The sequence below is a fragment of the Protopterus annectens genome, chromosome 5.part1 (genome assembly GCF_019279795.1).
Source record: "Protopterus annectens isolate FY-2018-M chromosome 5.part1, PAN1.0, whole genome shotgun sequence".
NCBI lineage: Eukaryota > Metazoa > Chordata > Ceratodontiformes > Protopteridae > Protopterus > Protopterus annectens.
The window spans coordinates 173679187-173699325 of record NC_056736.1 but is presented as its reverse complement, the minus strand read 5'-3'; positions in this window follow the sequence as shown (position 1 = coordinate 173699325).

Below are 20139 nucleotides of genomic sequence, written 5' to 3'. Positions count from 1 at the left end.
ATAGCCAGGGAGGTGCCTGATTCTCAAGGAAAAAAGGCATCTGTATACTGGGACAAAAGCTAGTGTATAGAGAGTGGACCCCTGACAGAGGGCTAGAAGGTGAGGTAATACAGCAGTTCACAGTGCCAAGATCCTACTGTCTGGCACTTCTGGCCATAGTCCATGATATTCCATTTTTAGATTCATAGATTAGTACTAAGCTAACTGCCCTTGCGAGCCATTTTTTAAGCTTAGCCAATTATCCCTTGTGAGACTCAAACCCTGCACCTTGTGTTTGTAAGGCAAACACCTTAACCATTAGGCCACTCTCCCAACCCCAAATATGCATCTTTAATCTGTCAAGCTCTTGCAAGTGGTGAGAATCAAACCCTGCACCTAGTGCTTGAAAGGCATACACCTTAACCACTGTACCATTGGCCTTTCAGGCATTTGCAGGTCATATGGGCATAAAGCATACCAAGAGACATATTATGCAAAACTTTTATTGGCATTGAATTTACAGGGATGTAACAGGGTACTGCAGGACCTGTGAGCAGTGCCAAAAAGTAGGTAAGGCAGGAGACAAGGTGAAAGCTCCATTAATGGCTTTGCCTGTGACTAAGTAGCCATTTCAGAGGGTAGCTATGGATATTTTGGGGCTTTTGAGTGCCCCACGTTCCTCAGGGAATATGTATATCCTAGTGGTAGTAGATACCAGATAACGTGAGGTGGTGGCTCTCTCCTCTATTGAGGCAGAAAATGTGCCAAATGCTTTGTTAGAGATTTTCAGCAGGGGAGGTTTTCCAAAAGAAATACTTACTGATAGAAGTACCAATTTCATATCTGGCTTGTCTGTGGAAGCACTGGGGGGTGAAATACCTAATGATCACCCCCTACCATCCCCAGACAAATGGTCATGTGGAGAGGTTAAACTCCACATTAAAGACCATGCTATGGGCATTTGCTGACCAGCGTAAGAGGGAGTGGGACAAATATTTGAAGCATCTTTTGTTTGCATACATAGAGCTGCCCCAGGAATCCACAGGTTTTTCACCCTTTGAGTTGCTGTTTGGTCATAGGGTGAGGGAATCTCTAGATTTGCTTCTCGATGAGTGGGAGAGTGAGTGTGAATCTCACAAGGACTTTCTTGTGGCATATGTCCTAAACCTCAGGACAAGGCTCAGGGAACTCATGGGCTTGGCCCAGGAGAACATGGAAGAAGCCCAACAGCAGAAAAAGGTCTGGTTTGACAGGAATGCATGAAGTAGAGAGTATGGTGTGGGGCAGAAGGTTTTGGTTCTCATTCCTGCCAGACACAATAAGCTGCAGGCAGCTTGGAAGGCACCCTTCAAAGTGGTAAAGAAGGTCAGAGATGTTAACTATATGAAAGAACTGCTAGGCAGAAGGCATGGGCACAAACTGTACCATGTTAACATGATGAAACTTTACCATAACAGGGAGGCCCTTGAGCTAAGTATCTGCAGTAGAAGGCAGGAGGAGTCTGAGGGGGAATCTATAGCTACAGGGAGCTAGCCAGCAGAATCCCACATTACTATGGTGGAGCCTAGGGTTGTAGGCATATGATAGGACAATGCAGCACTGTACTGAGGTCTGTAATGCCATGGCAACTAGAAACTCAAGACAGGGAATGGGGAAATGTATTCCCAGGTAGGCTCATTCTTCTCAAGCAATGTTTCTCAAGGGTCACTTGAAAAACTAGCTTGAGTTTTACAAGGGGTTGAAGAAGTGTGATAAAAGGAGATACTGCCAGCCCAGCTAGCTGGAATTTTGTAAATAATTATGTCATTGGTGAATATTGAAATGATTTATACCAGATGCTTGTGTTACAAATGTATTAGAACTGTATGTCATGTGTATATCAAACAGCTTGCAAGACTTGTGCTGAAAATGGCATTTGCAGAGTGCTGTTTGAAATGTAGCCACATTGTGCTCTACTGGAAGAGAACAGAAATGTACATGTGCTATTGTAACTGTTTAAATGTATATATTTTAACAGTGGAAGCTGAAATACAGAAGGTTAACTTCAGCTGTGGGATTCATTAAACAAAAATCTCTGTGCAGGAACAGTGTAGCCACTCCTGCACAAAATATGGCCACCGAGCGATCCAGAAAACAACTGATCTGACATGCATGAGCCTGCCGACACTGTTCCTGCATGGAAAGCCATGCAGAATGCTAATTACCTTATTTGCTGGTGAAAACCATGCAAATGAGGTGAAATAGTGATTCAGGAAGCAGGCCAGCATCCAAAAATGGAGGCATGGCAGCTCAAATAAAAGCATGTGTTATAAACTTTAGGCATGCCACTGGCCAAATATATGGCTACTGGCATGTAAAAGTGTTTAATTTAATAAAAAAATCAAAGTATTTATTTATTTTCTTTGATCTTGGCTGTTTAAGCATAGGGCAGTGGCACGCAAATGGGATTATGCCGAATATAAAAAAAAAATATTAAAACTCAATTTTGGCGGAAATCTGCATTTTACCATTATATTCAATGACATGTAGAATCAAAACATCACCAGAGAACACTGGTTGTCAAGGTGAGAGGCTTCGTGTCAGAGCAGTAACTATGGACAAAGGCAGTGGGGTATACAAATGAGGGGAAATTTACTGAATCACAAAATTTTTTAAGTCCACACACCGCATCTAACCATATAGGTGCTAGAACAGGATAGTGTAGGCAGGAAGAGCAGCTAATATGAAAAGGGTGTGTGTCATGCTTTCTGTAAACACATTGGAGCTCCATTGCCCGGGTTTGCGCTTAGCTACCCACAGCTAAGCAAGGGAGTGTGTCTGAGGCTGTAATGTCTTACTCCATGAAATGAAAACTATGTTCGCATCCAGGGGAGGGCAATTTCTGCTAAAATATGTTTACCTTAGCTAAATGGGTGTGTGTGGTGTGCACTGGGACATAAACAAACAAACAAAAAATAAAAAACAGAAATAGCAGCACTGTTAACATTTAGGCAGCGGGTTTAGAAGCCTTAGAAGGGGTGGAAATGGGAAGGGGGAAAAGAAAAAAAGGGAAATAGAAAAATAAAGGCACTGAATCATAAGTAAAATAGCTGGCAGGTGGAATGTGTCAAAATCAGCCAATCACACAGGCAGGATCTGCAGCACACTACTATAAACTATGCAAATACCTTCCAGTCTATTTTTTCCCACAAACTCTGCACCATAGGTGTACACATATGGGGGAATTTTAACTCACAAAACTAGCAAAAAATGTTGGAGGCTGCTGTCACTTTGATCTATCAGTACATGCAAGAGGTCAAGGGTGCTGAGGAGGATAATGCTGACAACCGAATCAGACCGAGGAGGAGGAGAAGAGTGCTCAGACACAGGCTAACCTACCAGGGGCTACATGATCTGGAGATAGTAGAGTGCTACAGGGTGGACAGGGACATACTTCAGCAACTCATTGAGCTGTGCCGACCTCACCTCAGACCCAGAGCCAACAGAGGGGGGCCCATCCAAGTGGATACCAAGGTATGTGTATTCTTAAGAATACTAGCTACAGGTACTTTCCAAAGACCAACCGGAAATATCATGGACGTCTCACAGGCCTCTGCATCCAGGATACTCCACCAGTTCCTGGATGCCATGCAACCACATGTCAATAAGCACATTTACTTCCCCAGCACTTGTGAGGAGAGGACCAGCAATATGCATCTCTTCCACCATGTAGCAGAATATCCGGAGGCACTGGGTGCCATAGACTGCACGCACATCCACATCAAAGCACCACCTGGTGACCAGGGTAGGGGACACCTAAACCACAAAGTGTTCCACTCCAACTGCCAGGTCATGTGCGATGCCCAAGGCATTATCAAGAATGTGTGGGCTGGCAGCCTTGGAAACTATCGCAACTCCCACATCTGGCATTCATCACAGCTGTACCAGGTATTCACCAGAGGGGACATCCCATATGGCCATCTGGTGGGAGATGCTGGCTATGCACTGGAGCCGTGGCTGATGATATCCATCAGAAATGCACACACACCCACACAAGAATGCTATAATGAGGCACACACACAAACCAAGATCATTATAGAGAATGTGTTTGGGATGCTCATGTCACAGTTCTGCTGCCTTGACATATCCGGTGGAGTCTTGCAATACTCTTCAGCCACATGTGCATACATTTATAGTATGTACCATGCTACACAATATGATCCTGTGGAAACAGCTGCAGAAGGAACAAAATGAGGAAGGGCCACACAGCCCCACACCATTGCCAAGGTCTCCACAGGCACAGAGGGACTTGGTGGAGGAACATCCTGAGCCGGCTCTTGTAGGCAGACAGAGGCATGGCTAGTATGCCCTGGCCTTGGCAAAGAGGCAATGCATAGCACATACACTGACACTGTGAGGACCAATGACTGATATCTCTCTCTGACTCACACACACATTAAAATGGATGTCAAACATTACACCACATATACCTTACCATGTATAGGCAGTGTACTGCATGCATCCAACATAGTCAGCCCTCAAGCACCATCCTCATAACTGCCTCAGGCACAAAGTAAGTCAGTCTTCTTACAATAAATGAATGGAATAGAATGTTCTGATTAGCATATCTGTGGTATTGATGCAAGCATGCAAGGGAATGGGGTGGCTTACTGGGATAGCAGCAGACAACTGACAGCTATGTGGGACAGCAGGAAGTGTATGCCCAGTACTGGCTTACCCACACTATGCAGTACCACCAAAGTTGACAAATACCACTGCAGTATATTTGATAAGCCAAATAACTGGGGTTCATAGGTCACATGCATTGATGTCAAAGTAGGGGTCCCATACTCACCCCCAGCCTCACCCAGCAGATCAGCTGTAGAAAACCATACAGAAATGTCTGGCAAAGGCCCCCACATGGCAATATTCATTAAATTCCTACCTACAGACTAACACAGTGATATCACAGCAGGACTGGCAGTGGCGGTATGGCTCTGAAAGGTAACAAGTCTAAAACTAAAACTGCTTATGCCAGAACAATCTGACCTGTGGTTGATTCTTTTATGCCTGTAGCCTCAAAGATAGGGCACACAACTATGCTATATGGGACCAAAATGTTAAGCAAAAAGCACAGTCTGTGCAAATGTGTATTGTGTACAGATGTGTCACCTCCCACCCATAGGTCCATAGAAATGCAGTAACATGTCCCTAGCCTTAACCAGCATCCAGCTGTCGACTAAAGTGGTGGCTCAACATGAACAGAAAGCAATTGTCAGAAACACCCAGTCAACTTATTGGTGCCATCCCAGGGGTGTCCACTGCCTGGCAGCCTGGGAACATATGATCATCAGAATGCACTGCCTTGCTTCAGATGGCCAGTATCTGTCACACCTGGCCTACAGGCCTCTGGCAAATGCCCATTCCTCACCCACAGTGTCCTGTTAGGGAGTGTCATGGGGTCCACAACACCAACATAACACGTCCACAACACCAACATAACACAGTCTACAAAATGCAAAGAAAGGCCATGCTGCTAACTGCTAGGAGCAAACCTGCCAGCCTCAGAGAGCCAGAAATCTGGACAAAGTCATAAATAATGGGGTGATAAATGTCCACAGAGAAGGACACCTTTGAAATACTGTTCTAATAATGTTAGAAAGCTGATTGATTGATTGTATTAGCATTGGATGTCTGAAGGGTATGAAGTCTGAAACTGCAGTGTCAACTGGAGTAATATCTGACTTCAACCTTGAGAGACTTGCAAAACACTTTTTCTTGAAAACCACACTCGGTTGGGTAACCAACCAGATATATGAGTCATTAATCTGGACATTTTGTGAAACTGTGCAGTCGACAGACAGGGCTAGGAGTCTAAACGTGGGAATAGACTCATTGCAGGCAGTCCCAAACTTGGAAGATGGTGACATGTCTGCACCCACAGAACCCTGGCCCACAACCATGGGGGGTAACACACCCTTCCCTGATCACTCATCCTATATAACATCCTGAGCCAAAATGTAGCCAACCAAGCCAAATGAGGTGGGCTCTCTCTCTCTCTCTCTCTATATATATATATATATATATATATGTGTGTGTGTGTGTGTGTGTGTGTGTGTGTATGTGTGTGTGTGTGTGTGTGTGTGTGTGTGTGTGTGTGTGTGTGTGTGTGTGTGTGTGTGTGTGTGTGTGTGTGTGAGACACACACACCTCCAGGCTGGTCAAACAGTCTGACACACACAAGACCTTCCAAGTGCAGTCAACCTTTGAGAAAACCCCTATGCAAAGTACTGGTAGCTATAGGCCAACTTATCTGACCCAGGACACCCCACCTACACATCTTATCCCCTACAAATCTATCTGGAGTCTGCCTGTCACCCTGATCCTGACTGACTTATATTACCCAACTGTGTACTGGAAATCAAACCATGCCAGAAAATAAATGCACAGAGATTCTACAATTGTAATATATCACCAAGGTGCTGGAACATTTCTACAGCTCCAGCAATCAACTTGTTGTAGGCACACCTCTCAACAGGATGGATTGTGCAAGAATATCTAGCATTTGGCCCATAATATTGGTGTGTGCATCATCCATCTCATATTCCTCTGGTAAATCACTGTGATGATCCGAGGAGGTATGTCACGAGGTACTGAAACAATACATGACACAAACGTCATATGTGTCAGATGTCTGCTATAACAAACCCTGTAACCCTAGCAACCTTTACATTACTAAGACAAATAGTCACAGTCATAGTATGGCCAATTGTCTCCCCATTTTGATATGCTGTCTCCAGATATCCTGCACCAACAGGTTGAGAGGTATGGTTGTAGCACATAGCAAACTGGACTTGAGAAAAACAATCCCTGGAATGGAGTCCCACATTTACTATAGAAGGTTACACTGGGCATGCTCATACCTTAGAGAATTGTCAGTAGGAACTAGAAATTAACAGGCCTTTCCCACCCAGTGCACTTCCCATTGCCCTATTTTAGCAATCCTAAAGATGTCTGTCACCATAGAAGTACCTTTCATCAGGCCTTAGCCCTATAAGCTCTGTGGCGTGTGTGATATCTGCATAACACTCTAGTACAAATAGCTAGGTAGGTAGGAGTTATAATCTCAGTCCTGCTAAATGTAAAAGAGTGAGTGTGTGTGTTTATAAGTTAAATATCTGGGGTCCATTCAAACCCAGTACACTTCCTATTCCCCTACTTTAGTAGTCCTGCAGATATCAGTCACCTTTTAAGTGCCTTTCCTCAGATCTCAACCCTATAAGCTCTATGGCACATGTGATAACTGCGCAACACTACAGAACAAATAACTAATTAGGTAGGGCATCTAACCTCAGTCCTGGCAAATGTAAAAGTGTGTGTGTGTGTGTGTGTGTGTGTGTGTGTGTGTGTGTGTGTGTGTGTGTGTGTGTGTATATAAGTTAAAGATTTTGTGCCCATTCAAACACAGTGCACTCCCCATTGCCCTACTGTACCAGTCGTGAAGATATCGGTCACCTTAGAAATCCCTTTTCGTCAGACCTCAACTCTATAAGATCGCTGGCACGTGTGATAACTGCATAACACTATAGTTATAAGTAACTAGTTAGGTAGGAGTTCTAATCCCAGTTCTGGCAAATGTGCAGTTTAAAGTATTTTGTGGCCTCTCTCACCCAGTACATCACCCATTGCCATACTTTACAAGGGCTGGTGATGTTCCTCACCTTAGAAATACCTTTGACCAACCTTCCCTTTTAAGCTCCATGGCACGTATAATAAATGTGTAAGACTGTAGTAGCAATAAATAGCTAGGTAGAGGTGTTAATCTCAGTATTTGTGTGTGTGTGTGTGTGTGTGTGTGTGTGTGTGTGTGTGTGTGTGTGTGTGTGTGTGTGTGTGTGCAAGAACAGCACCCTGTCTGGGGGGGGTTGTTGTGTTTGTGTGAGAACCATATCCATTGGGGGGTGGGTTTTGCTACTTTTTGCTGTTGCCCACCCAGTACATGTTCCAGTGTCCACATTACAAGGCCCACAGTTGTCATCCACTGTAGATGGGCCTGTAGATACTCTGCAGCCCTATAAACATTGTGCTATGTCCAATAACTATGTGACAGTATGGCATTTATAACAAGATAGGCAGCCTATCTAATCACTGGATATCGTTCCCCACTCAGGAATCATACACAAACCCACTCAGGTAGGCAGCAACCCCTACATCAGTAGTTGTCCTGCAAACTGGCTCACAGAACCCACAGTGTGAAAGCAGCAGGCTCCATGTCAGACTGATAAACAATCATGAATGGAGTCCCACAGGTTGTGGACCTGAGTCCCCTCATGTTTGGGATCCACACCTCTGAGGACCAGCCAAATGCAAAGGCATCCTGGATGACAATGTTTGCAGATGACTAAAAGGTGGGTCTATTATTACCCCCACACATGAGGTTGACATCCTTCACAAAGGCCTCTCTGAGACCTATGACTGTTGTCTGAACCTTGGATATAAGCTCAATGGCAGATGATATGCCGCCATCCCCTTTGGCTACGACATGGTTCCCACAAAGTAATACATTGATGGTAGTCCACTGAACACTGATCTTGGTATAAGGGAACTGGGAATACAGGTTAACAGTGAGCTCTCTGTTGACCACCACAGTGGCACTGTCTTCCGAAAGTCCTTCCCATGTGTCACTTCTCCTGACTAAGGGTGTTAAATCTGCGAAGTAAAAGGACAGTGTATCACTGTATTCTCCCCTCAGTAGGCCAATCAATGTGTACTATGGACCATTTGCCATGTACCCCACTGGACACCTGCAACAACAGGAGAGGCTAAAAATGTACTTCACAAAGAGGTTTTTAGGTACTACACACTTGCCCCATATAGACAGACTCCAACAACTCCAATGAATCTCTGTCTCATATTGGCTACTTAGGTGTGATCTCTACCTGACATACACAGCCATGTCTGACCCAACCCTGTCAGGAATGCCACATCTGAAGAAACCAATCTGTCCACACAACATGCCCCAGATACCTCAACCCCATCCTCACAATCAACAGGACATGCTGGAGGGACAGGTTCACAAACCAGAGACTGGCCAAGCTATGGAATAGGCTTCACATACATGTCAAGCAGAGCACATCACTGTCCCTCTTCAAGAGAAATCTGCAGGAGTGGATGGGGAATAGAATACTCACCCTGGGGATCACTCCAATGACTATACTCAGTAGACACACTGGGGAGTATCGTTAGGTGGCATGATGCCAGTGTATTCCACTTAAAGCCTCCATGGCCATTTACCAAGTACACACCTATGAATCTTTGAACCTATGGATCTCAGTACTGTCAAGAGAGTGTGTGTGTGTGTGTGTGTGTGTGTGTGTGTGTGTGTGTGTGTGTGTGTGTGTGTGTGTGTGCGCATTAGTGTATATAAAAGTGTTTGTGAGTATGTAAACATGTGGGTGAAAGTAGTTGGTGGCCCGTCTCACCCAGTACAACTACCACTGCCATACCTTACAAGTGCTGTAGATGTTATTTACTATATAGGTAACTTGGGATACTCCTCAACCTATAAGCTCTGTGGTGTGTGCAGTACCTGAATAACACTATAATACCAATAACTACATAGATAGGGGCTCTAATATGAGTTCTGGCAAATGTGTGTGCGTGTGTGTGTGTGTGTGTGTGTGTGTGTGTGTGTGTGTGTGTGTGTGTGTGTATGTGTGTGTGTATTATTGTGTGTAAGTGTGTATATGTGTAGAGTACAGTATTTTGTAGCCTCTCTCACCCAGTACATCACCCATTGTCATAATTTGCAAGGCCTGGTGATGTCCCTCACCTTAGAAGTACCTTTGGACAAGTGTCACCCCATAACCTCTATGGCATGTGTGATAAATGCATAACAATAAATAGATAGGTAGGGGTTCTAATCTCAGTCCTGGCAAATGTGTGTGAAAGAAGAGTATCATGTGCATGCGTTTGTGTGAGTATGATGTCCATTGGAAGGGCATAATTTCATATTTTATGCCATGGTACTCACAGTATACATTCCTAGGTCTACTGTATGAGGTCTGCTGTTCACATCAACCATAGTGGTATCTGTAGACACTCTTCAGCCCTATAAGCCCTGTGCAACAGTATGAAATAGTATGGTACGAATAACAAGATAGGTTGATCTGCTAATGTCAGTACTGGCAAGTGTGTGTGTGGGTGTGTGTGGGTGTGTGTGTGTGTGCATGCGTGTGTGAGCATTGGTGTGTATATCAGTGGTTGTGAGTGTTTAGACTTGTATGTGACACTATTATAAGCACTCTCAGACACAGTACACCCACCATTGCCATACCTCACAAGGGCACGTGATGTTATTCACCTTACAGGTACCTTGTAACACTCATCACACTAGTAGTCCTGTGCCACCTGCGATAACCGCATAATAGTGTGGTACCAGAACTTGATGAGTAAGGGTTCTAAACACAACACTGGCAACAGTAATCCTGTGTGTGTGTGTGTGTGTGTGTGTGTGTGTGTGTGTGTGTGTGTGTGTGTGTGTGTGTGTGTGTGTGTGTGTGGGTGGTAGTCCCTCACCTTAGAAGTACCTTTGGACAACTGTCACCCCATAACCTCTATGGCATGTGTGATAAATGCGTAACAATGTAATAACAATAAATAGATAGGTAGGGGTTCTAATCTCAGTCCTGGCAAATGTGTGTGAAAGAAGAGTATCATGTGTGTGTGTTTGTGTGAGTATGATGTCCATTGGATGGGCATAATTTCATATTTTATGCCATGATACTCACAGTACACATTTCTAGGTCTACTGTATGAGGTCCGCTGTTCACATCAACCATAGTGGTATCTGTAGACACTCTTCAGCCCTATAAGCCCTGTGCAACAGTATGAAATAGTATGGTACGAATAACAAGATAGGTTGATCTGCTAATGTCAGTACTGGCAAGTGTGTGTGTGTGTGTGTGTGTGTGTGTGTGTGTGTGTGTGTGTGTGTGTGTGTGTGTGTGTGTGTGTGCATTGGTGTGTATATCAGTGGTTGTGAGTGTTTAGACTTGTATGTGACACTATCATAAGCACTCTCACACACAGTACACCCACAATTGCCATACCTCACAAGGGCACATGATGTTATTCACCTTACAGGTACCTTGTAGCATTCATCACACTAGTAGTCCTGTGCCACCTGCGATAACCGCATAATAGTGTGGTACCACAACTTGATGGGTAAGGGTTCCAAACACAGCACTGGCAACAGTGATCCTGTGTGTGTGTGTGTGTGTGTGTGTGTGTGTGTGTGTGTGTGTGTGTGTGTGTGTGTGTGTGTGTGTGTGTGTGTGTGTGTGTGTGTGTGAACAGTATTCTCTGTATTTGGTCGATACAATATCCTCTGGGATTGAGGGCATTAGCAGTCTGAAGTGTGTTCCATCTACCACACTTAGACCATTGTCCACTCTGTAAGAGCTGATGTCAACTACCATAGACTTATATACAATCACTCATAGGTTGATATGTTCATAGGTAGGTACTAGGCTATTGGCCCTAGGGCCTATACAAGCCTAGCCAAAAATGTTCCATGGCTTTCGCACCCAAGAAAATTATTTTCCTGTGCCCCCGTCAAGCAGAACCACAGAAGTGATCCCTGGGGTGAATTTCCTATTACCCATCCAATCATCAAGATTTTTCATGAAGAGTGCTAATGAGGAGCTCTGTTTGACATAGATAGGTAGTCTGTTCCAGAGTATGGGAAGTCTCTGGGACAGGAATCTATCCCTCCAGCATGTTCTGTTTATTGTGGTGACAAGGTTTAGGGCCCTAGAGCATGTAGCTCGGAGGGATTGGGATTTCTTTAAGTGGAGCATGTCCAACAGCTCTGGGTTTGACATAGCTTTGTATGTTAGGCGGAGATCGCATCTGAGTAGGCGATATGCGATGGAGTAAAGCTGGAGTTTTTTGAGATGGTCTGCGTAAGGCATCTGTTTGAGGCCAGTAATCCTCTTTGTGAGGTATTTTTGCGGCCTTTTCAGTTGTTGTAGATGTCTTGTGAGGTACATACCAAAAGGGGCGTTGTACTCTATAATGGGTCTAATGAGTGATGAGTAGAGGGGAACAATGACCTTTTTTTTCTGGATGAGAAACCTTTTGTGATGAGGTGTGCCACATAGAATGATTTTCTGACCACTTTGGCAATGTGATTATCAAAGGAGAGACTACTGTCCACCTGTGTCCCAAGGTCTCTTATCACACTTTTGGTGTTAAGTAGACTACCACCTATGTGGTAGTTCATGGGTACAGAATTTTTACCAAAGGGGTTGACAATGCACTTTTTGGCATTGAGCTTGAGACCATGTCTTTGACACCAGGCATCTGTCTCAGTGAGGCCCTTTTGTAGGATGTCCACATCATTAGGAGTATCAATTATGGCTCCTAGTTTGCAGTCATCTGTGAATTTAGTTAGCCAAAGATCTTCTGTGTTAGCCTATACTTCAGAGAAGTAGATACCAATCAGGAGAGGACCCAGGACTGAACCCTGTGGTACTCCACTTGTCACTGGTCTGAAGTCTGATTTGAAGTCTGCTACTTTCACAGTGTGGGTTCTTTCAGTAAGCCAGTGGGCAACCCATCTTGTGACATAGGGATTTATACCTAGTTTAGTGAGTTTATCTATAATTCCAGAGTGGGGGATGGTGTTGAACACCTTGGCGAGATCTAGATAGGCTGTGTCAACCACCTTACCCTCATCTATGGCTTTGGTGACTACTTCAAAGAAGTCTATCAGGTTTAGGAGACATGATCTGCCTTTTACAAAGCCAAACTGTGTGGGGTCCAAGGTTTGGAGATTTCCAATGTCTTTGTTTATGAGTTCCATGATGATACGTTCCATGGCCTTGCAGACAAGGCTCGTCAGGCTAAAGGGGCGGTAGTTCCTGGGGTCTGTTGTGCCCCCCCCTTTGTGGAGTGGGATAACTGACGTGGTGCACCATTCAATGGGCACAAAGCCTGAGGTGAGGCTATGATTGAACATGGCACTTAGGTGGGGTGCCAGTTCATTCTGTAGTTCATGTAGAAGGCAGCCTGGGATGTTGTCAGATCCCATGGATGCTGTGTTCTTGGCTTTGGAGAGTGAAGTTTTTACCTGTGTAGCCGTGATTACAGAAACTTTGCATTCTTCCGGTATAAAGATGGGCCCTTTAGGAGGTGAGAGGGTGGTAAAGTTAGCACTGAACCTATCTGCCAGGATGTTGGCAATATCAGTTGGTTCTGTATATTTAGTGTCATTGTGCTGTAACTCAGAGAAGATCTGAGTGTTGCCATTGAGATTTTTCACATAGCTATAGAATGCTTTGTGATTGTCTTTAGAATCAGTGGCAATTTTGTTTTCATAACTAACTTTGGAGGATTTTATGAGGGATCTCAGCTTTTTACTGAGGCTGACCAGGGACTTCCTCCAATCATGGGATTTTACTCTTTTTGTGCAACAGTTTCCTTCTTCTGTTGTAGAGTTTGCTTATGGCAGAAGACCACCAGATTGGCTTCCTTTTTTTGGAGGATACCATCTTGGTTCTGTTAGGGATAGCATGATCCATGCACTCATGTAAGTGCTTATAAAGTGCATTTGTGTAGGATTCAGCAGTCGTACCTCTATTGTCCATCTGCATGGGTGTCATGAAGTTTGCCACTTCTGTCTTAAGAAGCATGAAGTTGGCTTTGGAGAATTTTTTTACGGTTGTTTTCCTAATGGGGGTGTGAGTGGGATGTGGATGTCTATGGTGATTAGCTTGTGGTCAGATCTGACCAATGAGGAGCTGACCTCTGGTGTGGAACACCGGTCACCCATGTTGGTGATGACCAGGTCTAGGATATTGCTGCCTCTGGTGGGGGTGTGGATAAGTTGATCCAAAGAGTTGGAATTGATGATTTCCAGAAAATGTTGAGCAAAAGAGTTGGTACATGAGTAGTTTTCCCAGTTAACGGTGGGGTAGTTGAAATCACCCACTATTAGAGTGTTGGGTTGTACCTTAATATTTTCCAGTGTATCAAGAAAAGAGGAGTGGAAATCCTGGGGCACGGTGGGGGGTCTGTAGCAAGCTATAATCTGGATTGCAGTTTTGCCCAGAGTTAGTTGAACTTGGATAATCTCGGATGCATTATGCTGAGCAACTAGCCTGGAGGTGTGGATATCCTTAATGAATATGGACACACCTCCACCTTTAGTGTTTTGGTCCGGGTTTGGTGGCCGAAAGATGTGGTATGAATTATAGCCTAGTAATGCAGGGGTGCTCTCTGGAGCTTTGAACCAGGTCTCTGTCACTGCACAGATGTCAATGTTCTCCATTTTAAGGAGTGCCTTGAGTGACTGCATTTTGAGGTTTAGACTTCTAGCATTGAGTAGCATTACCCTCAGATTTTGCTTGCTTGTACCTGTTACGGTGGTGAATTTGTCATGTGAACCTTGCCTAAAAAAGGCACTATAGGGTGAAAAGAGCCTTTGCCAGTATCCGGAATCCCAAGGGCGACAGTTGAAGGCCATCTCTGGCAAAGCAGCATGGTCTGTCGATCATGTCATCCCAGGCAGACGGATACTGGATTCCCTTAGAATGACACCAGAAGCTTAGCCAATTGTTAAAGTCAATCATTTTGTCCTTGTACTGTGGTGTCATTCTGGGTGATGGCAGGATGCTACTCAGAGCTAGGGTCATACCGGCCTGGGCTACAAGATCAGAGAGCTCCTCCATGTCTTTTTTCATGTAGTCCAGGGAGGTACGTCTCAGGTCATTCACACCAACATGGACACTGACAGAGTCATATTTGTACTTATTGTGGAGTGACCTGAGTGCGTGCATTATGTGATGGATCCTGGCACCTGACAGGCAGCTGGCAATAACTTTTTCCTTGTTTAGCCTGGTGAGTGGAACATCAGTGTGCCTGACTATAGAGTCACCTATGACTAGAGTGTTGGGTATGTTATGCCTTATGGGCTGTAGTTGAGTGGCACCCTGAGTATGTGGGCTATGTGTCATTTGGGTTGTGTTGGGGGGTGGTGGAGGTTGCTTGCATTTCTGCTTTGGAGGTCTCTGTTGTTTGGGCAGATTAGTACTGAGAGCCTCCGTGAATGTTGGTGCGTGTTTTGTGGTTCTGTGTGTGTGTTTTGGTAGAGTAGGTTTTGAGGGGCTAGTGGATGAGTGTGGTGCGGTGCAAGTGTTTACCTTCTCCTCTTGACTGTCTAGGCCAGTCTTTGGTAAAGAGAGCTTTGCTTCCAGTTTGGCTATATAAGTGCATCTCTCACAGGTCATAGTGTTGGGTGGTAGGAGGAGAGGGTTGTCTGTGTACATTAGGCAATTGCTGCATTGTCCCAAGATGCCCAGATTCATCAAGTAGACAGGAGAAAACACTGGGAGCTGACCTTTAGACATGCCCAAATAGGTGCTTATTTATTAAGTACTAAAAACTGTTTTCCTCTAGACAAGTTAGGAAAGTTGAGTGCTGTAGTAATTTGTAACTTATTTAGTGCTTACAATGAGTTCTGAACAAGTGCTGAGATCAAAGAAACAGATGAGTGCTAAAACTAAAAAGCTGGCTAGGTGCAAGGGAAATTTTGAAAAACAGACTTTATGGTGTCAGGAATAGTTTAACCCCAGTTAAGTGGGGGGGGGCTTAGGAGCTCACAAACAGTCCTGGACACAGCAAATCCGTATCTGACCTGACACAGGAAAGGGGGGAAGCAAGCTTAGAATTTTTTTTCCAGTAAAGTGGAAATGGAGAAAGCTGGAACAGAAGTTAATTCAACGTTAAGAATCTGAGTGGGTTGGCCTTCACAAATGTTCTCTATTAGATTGAGTGAACTAATGACAGAGACTGGGAGGAGTGTCACAGATCAAATATACAGTATGGGTGGGCAACTGCAAAGCCACCAAGTATAAGAACACACAACACTAGGGTGGGTGGGTAAGAAAAAAATTACAATTACAGTTCCTAGCAATTACAGTTCCTAGCTGTAGCCACTAAATGAAAGTTTTAAACAGATCAAGGAGAAGACTCGAGAATGCTTTTAACAGACAAAAATGCACAGAAAAGTTCGGATAGAGCACTCGCAAACAGAAAATACAACTCTCAGTATGAAAAAGCAGTTTACAGTTAAGTAATGTTAAAACAGTTTAAAACAGTACATAAATGCAGCCCTATAAGCTGTGATGCACATGCAAGAACTGTTACACAGACCTGGGAAATATGTGCAGATGCAGCTTTACCTTGACTATGACATGGTCGATGTGGTACACAATGCCATACCCCTCAATGGTGATGTCTGCAGGACCACATCCTGCTGACACACAGACACCTTGAACACAAACAGAATACAGCATGCGAGAATACATTTACTTAGTGTTACTAACACCAATAATGCATCATGGCTGAAAAGGTACACACACACTCTGATGTATACCCATTACAAATGCCAGATGACACTACCTTACACAGCATTAAATAGCTACACTCTACTAAAGTCAGAAATCCCAATCCCTCCGAGCTACACGCTCTAGGGACCTAAACCTTGTCACCACAATAAATAGAACATGCCAGAGGGTAGATTTCTGTCCCAGAGACTTCCCATACTCTGAAATAAAGTACCTATCTATATCAAGCAAAGCTCCTCATTAGCACTCTTCAAGAAAAATCTTGATGACTGGATGGGAAATAGGAAATTCAACCCGGGGATCACCTCTGTGGCTCTGCTCAACAGTGGCATAGGAGAATAATTTTCTTGGGTGGCAAAAGCCAGGATACCTTTTTAGCTGGGCTTGTATAGGCCCCAGGTCTGCCTAGTACCTACCTATGAACCTATGAACCTAAAGTCCCCTGTGCATCAGACCCATATTAGCATGTTTTTGCATCGATGGTATGGATGGCAGGGATGTGGCACAGGTATCATTCTATGCACAGGGTGTTGTGTATGTTTGCCAGAAGCCTAGGCTGGACAATACAGCTGACATCATATGTGTGTGTTTGGGGGGTGTTCATTAAATGGGCTGTGCAGGGGTGGTGTGTGTGTGTGTGTGTGTGTGTGTGTGTGTGTGTGTGTGTGTGTGTGTGTGTGTGTGTGTGTGTGTGTACCAGCAAACCTTATAGTGCAGATAGTAATTTACATATGTTGTTTTTTCCTCACAGGTGGACATGGTGGCCACGGTCCCTCCTGGTCTGATTCTGATGTCAGTGTCTTTGCATACTCTGACACACACACACACACACACACATACAAACACACACACACACACACGCACACACACACACACACACACACACACACACACACACACACACACACACACACACACACACACACATATACAGGTGAGGTGCCTCAAAGGCATTACACAGACCTCACATTAGCCAACTGGAGACATTCACGCCACACAGTCAGACAATAATACACACTCTGGACAGACCCTCAGCATCATGCAGTGCAGCCCTTTCCAATTACTGTTACTACTAATATACATCTCTGGGATACGTGAGTGGTGTTGGTAGGTGATGGCCCTTCACCTAGCACACACTGCACCCATATAAATTATTGCTGTTCACCTGTATAGCACTGTGGCAACTCCTACAGAACATACCTCCCAACTGTACAGGGCTTTGCTGAATGTCTAGATGTGTGGCTCATATGTTTGGTCTGTTCCTCATAACTCCTGTGTTTGTCTGATAACATTACTGGTTTGACCTGTAGATTAGTGCCACTAATTAATGTCCTAATTTGAGGTGCAGACTGCATAATCTGCAGTACATGTATGTTAAAACAAAGCTAGTTACTCAAGCAACTTCCCAAGCTTTCAGTGGATATAATAAGTATACACACACCTGTTAACATGCCAGATTTTTGTGATATATCACATGAGGAGATTTCAGAGATCAGGTCATAACATTGCCATCATTTCATATGACATATAACCTGTACAATCCAACTGAAGAACATTCACATCAGTTACATGTAACATAAGATAAATTAAATAGGTACAATAGGCTGGTTGCATGAGAGTCCACACCTTTAAAGTAATAATTTGTTAAAGCACCTTTTTATTTAAGCACAGCATTCAGTCCTCTTGGGAAGGTGTCTATCAGCATGGCACATCTTGACTTGACAATGCTTGCACACTCTCCCTTGCAAAACACCTCTAACTATGTCAGATTGCAAGGGCATCCACTGTGCACTGCCCTCTTCAGGTCACCCTGCATATATCCTATTGGATGTAGGTGTGGGCTCTGGCTGGCCCAGTGCAGAATGCTACATGTGCTCTGGTGAAGCCATACTTTTGTTTATTTGGATGTATAGTTTTGGCCATTGTTGTGTGGAAAGGTGGTATTCCTCACCATCCACAGCTATTTGGCAGAGACCAGAAGGATTGGAGCCACAAGGGACCTGTGTTTGGAACTGTTCATAATCCCCTCCAACTTGGCTACAGCCCCAGTTCTAGCTTGTGAACAGCAACCCCAAAGCAGGACACTGCCATTGCCATGCTTCACCGTGGGGGTGGTGTTGTGGTGATGTGCAGTGGTGTTATTGCACCAAACACACCTGTCAGAATTGTGGCCAAAGAGTTCAACCGTGGTCCCATATCACATTTTCCAACTTGCTTTTTGGAGACCTGATATATTGTTTTCAGACTTTCTCCAGGCCTGGATATTGTTTGGTATGAGGAACTGCTGCCATCTTCCAACCCTACCCTATAGGCAAGACATATGAAGACCACAGACGATTGTTGTGACATGTAGTACTCACCCAGTACATGCCGAAGATCCTTGTTACTCCATTACTGTTGCTGTAGGGCTCCTGGTATCCTCCCTGGCCAGTTTTGGTCTTGTATTCTTATAGAATTTGGTGGGATGTCCACTCCTTCCCAATGTCACTGTAGCCCCATATTTTCACCACCTTTTGATGACTGTCTGCACTGTGTTCCATGGTATGTGCAATGCTGTGGAAATGTTTTGGTACCCTTCTCCAGGCTGATACATCTCAAACATGTAGTCCCTTAGCAGCTTCATCAGCTCTATGTGAACTATGGCTATTGCTGTAGCAGGCAACTGGGTATATGTTAAGATAATTTCCAGTTTGATTACCGGGGAAGTCCACTGGGCCAGAACGTACCCATTTTCAGTGGAGGCCCGGGGAGAAAAGCTCCAAAAGCAAAGCAAATACAATCTAAGTTACATAGTGTAAAAGATAGTAATAAAATATATATATTTGGAATAACATTACATTGAATACCGTTAGTAAAAAAGCAAATACACGCAGTATACTTCAAAAAACATCATTCAGGAAGGTAGATACAATAGATTTAGTAGTTTCCTTCAAGTAGCAGGTTTGACGGTATGAAAAGAAGGTGTAAGGTTACATGCTATTTACAATATTTACATATGAGGAGTAGAGAGAAAGTACATAAACTGAGAGCAGAATATAGTTTGATCAAGCAGTGATCGAGAGAGAAAAAGAGAAGAAAAGAAGATAGTATTAGGGTAGAGTAAAGAGAAAGGATGTAGAGGGTTCAAGGGGAATTTATGTAGATTTATGTAGGATGTAAGCAGGTGCACTTATGTTTAGAGGATAAGTAAGAGAAAAGTTGGATTTTGAAGGCTTCAGTGTTAGATGTTGTTCTAAGAGAAGAAGGAGAGAGTTCCATTTCCTGCCAAGAGAGTAGGAGAGAAGGAGCTGGCCAGCAGGGCGATTGGGTTTGTGGATGGTGATTAAATTTTGGTGTTCAGATCTAAGAGATCTGTTTGGGGTGTATGGCGGAAGGATGTTTGCTAGGGCTGGGCATTTTTCAGGGTAGAATATTAATTTGTGAGCAGTGGTTAGTTGGAGGTAGTCTAGGTAGTTAGGAGTTCTAGCCAGTTCAGAGTTTGTAGGGAAAGACAATGGTGAGAAGAGGTTTTAGATTTGGTAGCAAATTTAGAGATTTTATTATAGCAGATTTCAAGTTTAGTGGAGATGGAAGAAGACAGGTTAGTAAGGAGAGGGGCTCCATATAGTAGAGATGGTAGAAGATAGGTAGTTGCTAAGGAATGTCTAGCGGAGTTGGAGAAAAAGCAGTTGTTCTTATAGAGCATACCTAGCTTTTGGTGGGTTTTCTTTATGTTTTGTTGTATGTGGCTATCAAATGTGAGGTGCTCATCTATAGTGATGCCAAGGTG